Raw genomic sequence first — 12,314 nt, 5'->3', positions numbered from 1 at the left:
ACTTGCTACCTGGTGGCCATGGCAGCGGCGGATCTACTGGTCATTATCCTCACCTAATATTGAGGCACATTCCCATTCTTTACTGGGAACAGTTTCTGTTTCTGTGGGACATCGCCGTGTGTAATATCCACGCTGCCCTGCTTTACGCAGCCACTGACTGTTCTATCTGGTTCACCGTCACTTTCACCTTTGATCGATTTGTGGACATTTGTTTCCAGAAGCTGAAAAGTAAATATTGCCTCGAGAAAACAGCGGCTGTGGTTCTGGGAACAGTGACTGTGCTGAGCTGTTTGAAGAACATCATCTGGTATTTCATGTTCTCAGTTCGGTATTTGATGTTGAACCTCCCCTGGTTTTGTGTTGGAACAGGATATGTTCAGTCCTCTCGGGTCTGGGTAACAATCGAGTTTCTCCATAACATTCTAACCCCGGGAGTCCCATTTGTGGTGATTCTGTTGCTCAATGCTTTCACTGTTCGACACATTTTAGTGAGCAGCAGAGGACGCAAGAGACTACGGGCTCACAGTAGTGGGAGGAGTCACAGAGACCCAGAAATGGAGACCCGAAGGAAATCCATCATTTTACTGTTCGTCATCTCGGCCAATTTCATCCTGTTATGGTCTGTGTTTATGATGTATTCGATATGGAGCAAGATGCGATATTGGGGGGATCAGTCTGTATTTCTACCTGATTTTCTGCAGGAATTGGGTTTCATGCTGCAGCTCCTGAGTTGCTGCACAAACACTGTGATTTATGCCGTGACAGACTCAGTTCAGAGAGCAGTTAAGATAGTGCTGACATATCCCTTTATTTCAATTATTAAATTATTTCAATGATGAGAGGAGCTGAACCACTGACTGTTATCTGCTGTGGGTGTGGGATGGAGTATTGTTGGAGGTAGTTGCCACTATGGTGACAGAGCGAAGACGGGACCTATCGCTTGGTGACAGAGGTCTCAGTGCGCATCATTTAAAGTGACCCCAGTACATCTCATTTAAAATCGCCATAGTGTATCTCAGTTAAAATGGCCGGACAACATCGCATTCATAATGGCTGGACAGCATATGACTTTAAAAGGCAACAGCAACTGTCACATAAAATTACCAATTGCATCCTCAGTCAGTATTAGGCCTCATCGAGAGAGGAAAAGACAGATGAACAGAGCAGGAAATGCCTAATTCGATCCCCGTCCTGCACAGAGATACTGACACACACAAACAGAGCAGGAAAAGCCTCCATCTATCCACGATCTTTATTAACCATGTCGAGAGTTAATGGGACATACAAAAAGAGCAGGAACAGCATAATTTATCCAACCACAGAGATGCAGACACAAACAATCAGACCAGGACAGGCCTAAATCTGTCAACAGTCTGCGTTGAACTTAGCAGAGAGATACTGAGACAGACAAACACAGCAGGAAAGGTCTAATTGCAACCCCGGACATGAGTAAATCACACAGAGAGATACTGAGTCACACAAGCAGCACAGGAAAGACCTAATTCTGTCCCTGGTCCGTACTAAACCATACTGAGTGGTTCTGACAAACGCATACTGAGTGGGAAAGGTTTAATTTTATTTGCAATCAGCACGAAACCATGCACCGAGATACTGAGCCACACACACAGAAGGGAAGGCTTAAGTCTATCCCCGATCTGTATTAAACGTTACCGAGCGGTAATGTGATACACAAACCGAGCAGGAAATGTCTAATTCCATCCTCAGGTCTATATTTAACAACACAAAGTGTTTACTGAGACCCACAAGCATATCAGGAATCGCCTAAATCCATAAACGGTTTGCGCAAAAACATGCAGCAAAATACTGAGACCTACAAACAGAGGAGAAAGGCCTCAATCCATCCCCGGACTTATGAAGCAATGCAGAGAGATACTGAGGCACTAACCGAGCAGGAAATGCTTACTTCTATCCCCAGTCTGCAGGAAACAAGACAGAGAGATATTTAGATGGACAAACAGAGCTAGGCAGCAGCAGATCTTCATTTGTAAACCCAAAGGGAAACTGCAGAAATAGAACATTTGAAAATGGAAAAAAGATGATTGCTTTAGGGGAAAGGCCAAAGCTCTTCTGATCAATATAAATAATAGCATAAATCATACAAGTGATGTCAGGAAACCAGCATGTTCCCATTGCCCTAAGCCAGGGCAAGTAAAAGCACATTGATGGAAGCTGAAAGGTAAATCAATAGGAGTCTTCAGAAACCATTGTACCAGTAAAGGAAACAGATGGTAAAACAGTTGCAATAGGGCAAATGCAAAATTTTCCCTGACAACCTACCAGAGGGTTGATGTAGCCTCTGAAGATTGCCAAAGGAATACTACCATGGATACAGTTGAAGTGAGACCGGTTACTGGAGGTTATCGAGGTATTGTCTCGAAGGAATAAGTGTACCCTACTCCTCCAAGAAAACAAGTTAACCAATTCATATTTTGAGGGATACTGGAGCAGTTTAGTCATTTATTGTGGCTGATGACACGATCTTTCATTCAGATGATTTATGTGTTCACAGGAGTTGAGAACTTGAAAAAAGTTAGCTTTTGAAATGACGTAAAAAACAGATTTGTAAATCTTGAGGTCCTCCTGATATATTTATTGAAGGGCTAGATTTTATCCTCGGAAATTATTTGGCAGGTTTTAGAGTATCAGCATAGGAACATAGGAAGATAGGAATAGGAGGAGGCCTTTCAGCCCCTCGAGCCTTTTCCACCAATCAATGAGATCATAGGTGATACGCGGCCTAACTCCATATACTCCCCTTTGACCCATATCCCTGAATAGCTTTGATGAACAAAAATCTATCTATCTCAGATTTAAAATTAGAACAAAAAGAACAAAGAACAAAGAAAATTACAGCACAGGAACAGGCCCTTCGGCCCTCCAAGCCTGCGCCGATCCAGATCCTCTACCTAAACATGTCGCCTATTTTCTAAGGGTCTGTATCTCTTTTCTTCCTGCCCATTCATGTATCTGTCTCGATACATCTTAAAAGACGCCATCGTGCCCGCATCTACCACCGCCGCTGGCAACGCGTTCCAGGCACCCACCACCCTCTGCGTAAAGAACTTTCCACGCATATCCCCCCTAAACTTTTCCCCTTTCACTTTGAACCCGTGTCCTCTAGTAACTGAATCCCCCACTCTGGGAAAAAGCCTCTTGCTATCCACCCTGTCTATACCTCTCATGATTTTGTACACCTCAATCAGGTCCCCCCTCAACCTCCGTCTTTCTAATGAAAATAATCCTAATCTACTCAACCTCTCTTCATAGCTAGCGCCCTCCATACCAGGCAACATCCTGGTGAACCCCCTCTGCACCCTCTCAAAAGCATCCACTTCCTTTTGGTAATGTGGCGACCAGAACTGCACGCAGTATTCCAAATGTGGCCGAACCAAAGTCCTATGCAACTGTAACATGACCTGCCAACTCTTGTACTCAATACCCCGTCCGGTGAAGGAAAGCATGCCGTATGCCTTCTTGACCACTCTATTGACCTGCGTTGCCACCTTCAGGGAACAGTGGACCTGAACACCCAAATCTCTCTGGACATCAATTTTCCCCAGGACTTTTCCATTTACTGTATAGTTCACTCTTGAATTGGATCTTCCAAAATGCATCACCTCGCATTTGCCCTGATTGAACTCCATCTGCAATTTCTCTGCCCAACTCTCCAATCTATCTATATTCTGCTGTATTCTCTGACAGTCCCCTTCACTATCTGCCAATCCACCAATCTTAGTGTCGTCTGCAAACTTGCTAATCAGTCCACCTATAGTTTCCTCCAAATCATTAATGTATATCACAAACAACGGTGGTCCCAGCACGGATCCCTGTGGAACACCACGAGTCACACGTCTCCATTTTGAGAAAATCCCTTCTACTGCTACTCTCTGTCTCCTGTTGCCCAGCCAGTTCTTTATCCATCTAGCCAGTACACCTTGGACCCCATGCGCCTTCACTTTCTCCATCAGCCTGCCATGGGGAACGTTATCAAACGCCTTACTGAAGTCCATGTATATGACATCGACAGCCCTTCCCTCATCAATCAACTTTGTCACGTCCTCAAAGAATTCTATTAAGTTGGTAAGACATGACCTTCCCTGCACAAAACCATGTTGCCTATCACTGATAAGCCCATTTTCTTCCAAATGGGAATAGATCCTATCCCTCAATATCTTCTCCAGCAGCTTCCCTACCACTGACGTCAGGCTCACCGGTCTATAATTACCTGGATTATCCCTGCTACCCTTCTTAAACAAGGGGACAACATTAGCAATTCTCCAGTCCTCCAGGACCTCACCCGTGTTTACGGATGCTGCAAAGATATCTGTTAAGGCCCCAGCTATTTCCTCTCTCGCTTCCCTCAGTAACCTGGGATAGATCCCATCGGGACCTGGGGACTTGTCCACCTTAATGCCCTTTAGAATACCCAACACTTCCTCCCTCCTTATGCCGACTTGACCTAGAGTAATCAAACATCTGTTCCTAACCTCAACATCCGTCATGTCCCTCTCCTCTAACAACTGTTCTTGCTTCAGCTGCTGTTGGTGGGAGTGAGTTCCAAACCTCTCCCACCCTTTGCGTGAAGAAGTACTTCCTAGCATATGTCCTGAACGGTCTGGTCCTAATCTTTTAGACTATTCCCCCTAGTTTTTGAATCTCCAACCAGTGGAAATAGTTTATCTTCATCTCGCCTGTCTTTTCCTGTTAATATCTTGAAGACTTCAATCAGATCACCCCTTAACCTTCTAAAGTCTAGCGAAAACAGGCCTAATTTGTGTATTCTCTCCTAGTAACTTAACCTCTGTAGTCCAGGTATCATTCTTGTAAACCTGCATTGCACTCCCTCCAAGGCCAATATATCCTTCCAAAGGTTTGGTGTACAGAACTGCTCACAGTATTGCAAGTGGGGTCTAACCAGGGTTTTGTACAGCTGCAGCATAACCTCTGTGTCTTTATACTCCAATCCTCTGGATATAAAGGCTAGCATTCCATTGGCCTTTTTGATTATTTTCTGCACTTGTTCGTGGCATTTTAAATATCTATGCACCTGCACCTACCACCAAGTCTCTTTGGACATCCACTGTACTTAACCTCTTCCCATTTAGAAAGTACCCTGCTCTATCCTTTTTTGGTCCAAAATGGATAACCTCACACTTTCCCACACTGAAATCCATCTGCCACAGTTTTGCCCACCCACCTATTCTGTCAATATCTCTCTGCACTTTTATGCTATCATCTAGACTGTCTACAATGCCGCCTAACTTTATATCATCAGCAAATTTTGATATATGATTTACTATGCCATCATCCAATTCGTTAATGAATAATCTGAATAATTGAGGCCCCTACACAGATCCCTGCGCGACACCACTAGTTATAACCCGCCAATCGGACTACTTACCCATTATCCCCACTCTCTGTCGCCGACCACTCAACCAACTTCCTAACCATGTCAATAATTTGCCCTGAACTCCATTTCCGAGAGTTTCAAGAAAGCAGGTTGAGGTGAGAGAAACTGAGGTTTTTCAGGAGGAACATCACAGATTGTTTGCAGATTGTGTGGAAATTAGGTTGGTGTCAGTGTATGTCTGTGTTAGTTGGTGTAAGTGTACGTCTTGGTTACTGGGTATCAGTGTATGTCTTTGCTACTTGGTGTCAGTGTTTCTCTGTGTTACTGGGTGTCAGTGTGTATCTGTGTTCCTGGGTGTCAATGTGTGTCTGTGACTCTAGGTGTCAGTGTTTACTTTACTTTAGAGATACAGCACTGAAACAGGCCCTTCGGCCCACCGATTGTGTGCCGACCATCAACCACCCATTTATACTAATCCGACACCAATCCCATAATCCTATCACATCCCCACACGTCCCTATATTTTTCCCTACCAACTAACTATAATAGGGGCAATTTATAATGGCCAATTAACCTATCAACCTGCAAGTCTTTGGCATGTGGGAGGAAACCGGAGCACCCGGAGGAAACCCACGCAGACACAGGCAGTACCCACAATCGAACCCGGGTCCCTGGAGATGTGAGGCTGCGGTGCAAACCACTGCGCCAATGTGCAGCCCAGTTTGTGTCTGTGTTACTGGGTATCAGTGTCTGTCTTTGTGACTTGGTGTCAGTGTATGTCTTTGTTACTGGGTGTCAGTGCGTGTCTGTGTTACTGTTTATCAGTGTTTGTCTTTGTTACATCGTGTAAGAGTGTGTCTGTGTTACTGGGTATCAGTGTATGTCTTTGTTAATTGGTGTAAGTGTGTGTCTGTGTTACTGGGTGTCAGTCTATGTCTTTGTTACTTGGTGTCAGTGTATGTCTTTGTGACTTGGTGTCAGTGGATGTCTCTGTTACTGGGTGTCAGTGCGTGTCTGTGTTACTGGGTATCAGTGTCTGTCTTTGTTACTTTGTGTCAGTGTATGTCTTTATTACTTAGTGTAAGTGTGTGTCTGTGTTACTGGGTGTCAGTGTATGTCTTTGTTACTTGGTGTAAGTGTGTGTCTTTGTTACTGGGTGTCAGTGTATGTCTTTGTTACTTGGTGTAAGTGTGTGTCTGTGTTACTGGGTATCAGTGTATGTCTTTGTTACTTGGTGTCAGTGTATGTCTGTGTTACTTCGTGTCAGTGTGTGTCTTTGTTACTTGGTGTAAGTGTATGTCTTTGTTACTTGGTGTCAGTGTATGTCTGTGTTACTTGGTGTAAGTGTATGTCTTTGTTACTTGGTGTCAGTGTTTGCTTTGTTACTTGGTGGAAGTGTGTGTCTGTGTTACTGGGTATCAGTGTATGTCTTTGTGACTTGGTGTCAGTGTATGTATTTGTTACTGGGTGTCAGTGTATGTCTTTGTTACTTGATGACAGTGTGTGTCTCAGTTAGTCTTTTTTGCTTGGTGTCAGTGTGTGTCTGTGTATGTCTTTGTTACTGTGTGTCTGTGTTTCTCTATGTTACTGGAGGTCAGTGTGTGTTTGTTTGTGTTACTGGGTGTCAGTGTGTGTCTGTGTTGCTTGGTGTAAGTGTATGTCTTTGCTTCTTGGTGTCAGTGTATGTCTTTGTTACTTGGTGTAAGTGTTTGTCTTTGTTACTTGGTGTAAGTGTGTGTCTGTGTTACTGGGTATCAGTGTCTGTCTTTGTGACTTGGTGTCAGTGTATGTCTTTGTTACTGGGTGTCAGTGCGTGTCTGTGTTACTGTTTATCAGTGTTTGTCTTTGTTACTTCGTGTAAGAGTGTGTCTGTGTTACTGGGTATCAGTGTATGTCTTTGTTAATTGGTGTAAGTGTGTGTCTGTGTTACTGGGTGTTAGTGTATGTCTTTGTTACTTGGTGTCAGTGTATGTCTTTGTGACTTGGTGTCAGTGGATGTCTCTGTTACTGGGTGTCAGTGCGTCTCTGTGTTACTGGGTATCAGTGTATGTCATTGTTACTGGTTGTCGGTGCGTGTCTGTGTTACTGGGTATCAGTGTCTGTCTTTGTTACTTTGTGTCAGTGTATGTCTTTATTACTTAGTGTAAGTGTGTGTCTGTGTTACTGGGTGTCAGTGTATGTCTTTGTGACTTGGTATCAGTGTATGTCTTTGTTACAGGGTGTCACTGTGTGTCTGTGTTACTGGGTATCAGTGTATGTCTTTGTGACTTGGTATCAGTGTATGTCTTTGTTACTGGGTGTCAGTGTGTGTCTGTGTTACTGGGTATCAGTGTATGTCTTTGTGACTTGGTATCAGTGTCTGTCTTTGTTACTGGGTGTCAGTGTGTGGATGTGTTCCTGGGTATCAGTGTATGTCTTTGTGACTTGGTGTCAGTGTATGTCTTTGTTACTGGGTATCAGTGTGTGTCTTTGTGACTTGGTGTCAGTGTATGTCTTTGTTACTTGGTGTAAGTGTGTGTCTGTGATACTGGGTAATTAGTGTATGTCTTTGTTACTTGGTGTCAGTGTATGTCTGTGATGCTTGGTGTAAGTGTGTGTCTGTGTATCAGTGTATGTCTTTGTGACATGGTGTCAGTGTATGTCTTTGTTAGTGGGTGTCAGTGTGTGTCTTTGTGACTTGGTGTCAGTGCATGTCTGTGTTACTGGGTATCAGTGTATGTCTTTGTGACGTGGTGTCAGTGTATGTCTTTGTTACTGGGTGTCAGTGTGTGTCTGTGTTACTGGGTATCTGTGTATGTCTTTGTGACTTGGTATCAGTGTATGTCTTTGTTACTTGGTGTAAGTCTGTGTCTGTGATACTGGGTATTCAGTGTATGTCTTTGTTACTTGGTGTCACTGTATATCTGTGTTACTTGGTGTAAGTGTGTGTCTGTGTATCAGTGTATGTCTTTGTGACATGGTGTCAGTGTATGTCTTTGTTAGTGGATGTCAGTGTGTGTCTTTGTGACTTGGTGTCAGTGCATGTCTGTGTTACTGGGTATCAGTGTATGTCTTTGTGACGTGGTGTCAGTGTATGTCTTTGTTACTTGGTGTAAGTGTTTGTCTTTGTTACTGGGTGTCAGTGTATGTCTTTGTTACTTGGTGTAAGTGTGTGTCTGTGTTACTGGGTATCAGTGTATGTCTTTGTTACTTGGTGTCAGTGTATGTCTGTGTTACTTCGTGTAAGTGTGTGTCTTTGTTACTTGGTGTAAGTGTATGTCTTTGTTACTTGGTGTCAGTGTATGTCTGTGTTACTTGGTGTAAGTGTATGTCTTTGTTACTTGGTGTCAGTGTTTGCTTTGTTACTTGGTGGAAGTGTGTGTCTGTGTTACTGGGTATCAGTGTATGTCTTTGTGACTTGGTGTCAGTGTATGTATTTGTTACTGGGTGTCAGTGTATGTCTTTGTTACTTGATGACAGTGTGTGTCTCAGTTAGTCTTTTTTGCTTGGTGTCAGTGTGTGTCTGTGTATGTCTTTGTTACTGTGTGTCTGTGTTTCTCTATGTTACTGGAGGTCAGTGTGTGTTTGTTTGTGTTACTGGGTGTCAGTGTGTGTCTGTGTTACTTGGTGTAAGTGTATGTCTTTGCTTCTTGGTGTCAGTGTATGTCTTTGTTACTTGGTGTAAGTGTATGTCTTTGTTAATTGGTGTAAGTGTGTGTCTGTGTTACTGGGTGTCAGTGTATGTCTTTGTTACTTGGTGTCAGTGTATGTCTTTGTGACTTGGTGTCAGTGGATGTCTCTGTTACTGGGTGTCAGTGCGTGTCTGTGTTACTGGGTATCAGTGTCTGTCTTTGTTACTTTGTGTCAGTGTATGTCTTTATTAGTTAGTGTAAGTGTGTGTCTGTGTTACTTGGTGTAAGTGTTTGTCTTTGTTACTTGGTGTAAGTGTATGTCTTTGTTACTTGGTGTCAGTGTATGTCTGTGTTACTTGGTGTAAGTGTATGTCTTTGTTACTTGGTGTCAGCGTTTGTCTTTGTTACTTGGTGTCAGTGTGTGCCTGTGTTACTGGGTGTCAGTGTATGTCTTTGTTACTTGGTTTCAGTGTATGTCTGTGTTACTTGGTGTAAGTGTGTGTCTTTAATCTTTGTGTAAGTGTATGTCTTTGTTACTTGGTGTCATTGCATGTCTTTGTTACTTGGTGTCAGTGTGTGTCTGTGTTACTTGGTATCAGTGTATGTCTTTGTGACTTGGTATCAGTGTATGTCTTTGTTACTGGGTGTCAGTGTGTTTCTGTGTTACTGGGTATCAGTGTATGTCTTTGTTACTTGGTGTCAGTGTATGTCTGTGTTACTTCGTGTAAATGTGTGTCTTTGTTACTTGGTGTAAGTGTATGTCTTTGTTACTTGGTGTCAGTGTATGTCTGTGTTACTTGGTGTAAGTGTATGTCTTTGTTACTTGGTGTCAGTATTTGCTTTATTACTTGGTGGAAGTGTGTGTCTGTGTTACTGGGCATCAGTGTATGTCTTTGTGACTTGGTGTCAGTGTATGTATTTGTTAGTGGGTGTCAGTGTATGTCTTTGTTACTTGATGACAGTGTGTGTCTCAGTTAGTCTTTTTTGCTTGGTGTCAGTGTGTGTCTGTGTATGTCTTTGTTACTGTGTGTCTGTGTTTCTCTATGTTACTGGAGGTCAGTGTATGTTTGTTTGTGTTACTGGGTGTCAGTGTGTGTCTGTGTTGCTTGGTGTAAGTGTATGTCTTTGCTTCTTGGTGTCAGTGTATGTCTTTGTTACTTGGTGTAAGTGTTTGTCTTTGTTACTTGGTGTAAGTGTGTGTCTGTGTTACTGGGTATCAGTGTCTGTCTTTGTGACTTGGTGTCAGTGTATGTCTTTGTTACTGGGTGTCAGTGCGTGTCTGTGTTACTGTTTATCAGTGTTTGTCTTTGTGACTTCGTGTAAGAGTGTGTCTGTGTTACTGGGTATCAGTGTATGTCTTTGTTAATTGGTGTAAGTGTGTGTCTGTGTTACTGGGTGTCAGTGTATGTCTTTGTTACTTGGTGTCAGTGTATGTCTTTGTGACTTGGTGTCAGTGGATGTCTCTGTTACTGGGTGTCAGTGCGTCTCTGTGTTACTGGGTATCAGTGTATGTCATTGTTACTGGGTGTCAGTGCGTGTCTGTGTTACTGGGTATCAGTGTCTGTCTTTGTTACTTTGTGTCAGTGTATGTCTTTATTACTTAGTGTAAGTGTGTGTCTGTGTTACTGGGTGTCAGTGTATGTCTTTGTTACTTGGTGTAAGTGTGTGTCTTTGTTACTGGGTGTCAGTGTATGTCTTTGTTACTTGGTGTAAGTGTGTGTCTGTGTTACTGGGTATCAGTGTATGTCTTTGTTACTTGGTGTCAGTGTATGTCTGTGTTACATCGTGTAAGTGTGTGTCTTTGTTACTTGGTGTAAGTGTATGTCTTTGTTACTTGGTGTCAGTGTATGTCTGTGTTACTTAGTGTAAGTGTATGTCTTTGTTACTTGGTGTCAGTGTTTGCTTTGTTACTTGGTGGAAGTGTGTGTCTGTGTTACTGGGTATCAGTGTATGGCTTTGTGACTTGGTGTCAGTGTATGTATTTGTTACTGGGTGTCAGTGTATGTCTTTGTTACTTGATGACAGTGTGTGTCTCAGTGAGTCTTTTTTGCTTGGTGTCAGTGTGTGTCTGTGTATGTCTTTGTTACTGTGTGTCTGTGTTTCTCTATGTTACTGGAGGTCAGTGTGTGTTTGTTTGTGTTACTGGGTGTCAGTGTGTGTCTGTGTTACTTGGTGTAAGTGTATGTCTTTGCTTCTTGGTGTCAGTGTATGTCTTTGTTACTTGGTGTAAGTGTTTGTCTTTGTTACTTGGTGTAAGTGTGTGTCTGTGTTACTGGGTATCAGTGTATGTCTTTGTGACTTGGTGTCAGTGTATGTATTTGTTACTGGGTGTCAGTGTATGTCTTTGTTACTTGATGACAGTGTGTGTCTCAGTTAGTCTTTTTTGCTTGGTGTCAGTGTGTGTCTGTGTATGTCTTTGTTACTGTGTGTCTGTGTTTCTCTATGTTACTGGAGGTCAGTGTGTGTTTGTTTGTGTTCCTGGGTGTCAGTGTGTGTCTGTGTTACTTGGTGTAAGTGTATGTCTTTGCTTCTTGGTGTCAGTGTATGTCTTTGTTACTTGGTGTAAGTGTTTGTCTTTGTTACTTGGTGTAAGTGTGTGTCTGTGTTACTGGGTATCAGTGTATGTCTTTGTGACTTGGTGTCAGTGTAGGTCTTTGTTACTGGGTGTCAGTGATGTATTTGTTACTTGGTGTAAGTGTGTGTCTGTGTTACTGGGTATCAGTGTATGTCTTTGTTTGTTGGTGTCAGTGTATGTCTTTGTTACTTGGTGTCAGTGTATGTCTGTGTTACTGTGTTTCAGTGTATGTCTTTGTTACATGGTGTCAGTGTATGTCTGTGTCACTTGATGTAAATGTGTGTCTTTGTTACTTTTTGTAATTGTATGTCTTTGTTACTTGGTGTCAGGGTTTGTCTGTGTTACTTGGTGTAAGTGTATCTCTTTGTTACTTGGTGCCATTGTATGTCTGTGTTACTGGCTGTAAGTGTGTGTCTGTCTTACTTGGTGTAAGTGTGTGTCAGTGTTACTTGGTGTCAGTGTATGTCTTTGTTACTTGGTGAAAGCGTGTGTTTGTGTTACTTGGTGTAAGTGTGTCTGTGTTACTTGGTATCAGTGTATGTCTTTGTGACATGGTGTCAGTGTATGTGTTTGTTACTGGGTGTCAGTGTGTGTCTTTGTGACTTGGCGTCAGTGTATGTCTTTGTTACTTGGTGTAATTGTCTGTCTTTGTTACTTGGTGTCAGGGTATGTCTGTGTTACTTGGTGTAAGTGTGTGTCTTTGTTACTTGATGTAAGTGTATGCCTTTGTTACTTGGTGTCAGCGTTTGTCTTTGTT

This window comes from Heterodontus francisci, unplaced genomic scaffold (assembly GCF_036365525.1).
Source record: "Heterodontus francisci isolate sHetFra1 unplaced genomic scaffold, sHetFra1.hap1 HAP1_SCAFFOLD_128, whole genome shotgun sequence".
Lineage (NCBI taxonomy): Eukaryota > Metazoa > Chordata > Chondrichthyes > Heterodontiformes > Heterodontidae > Heterodontus > Heterodontus francisci.
This window is presented reverse-complemented; position numbering follows the sequence as displayed.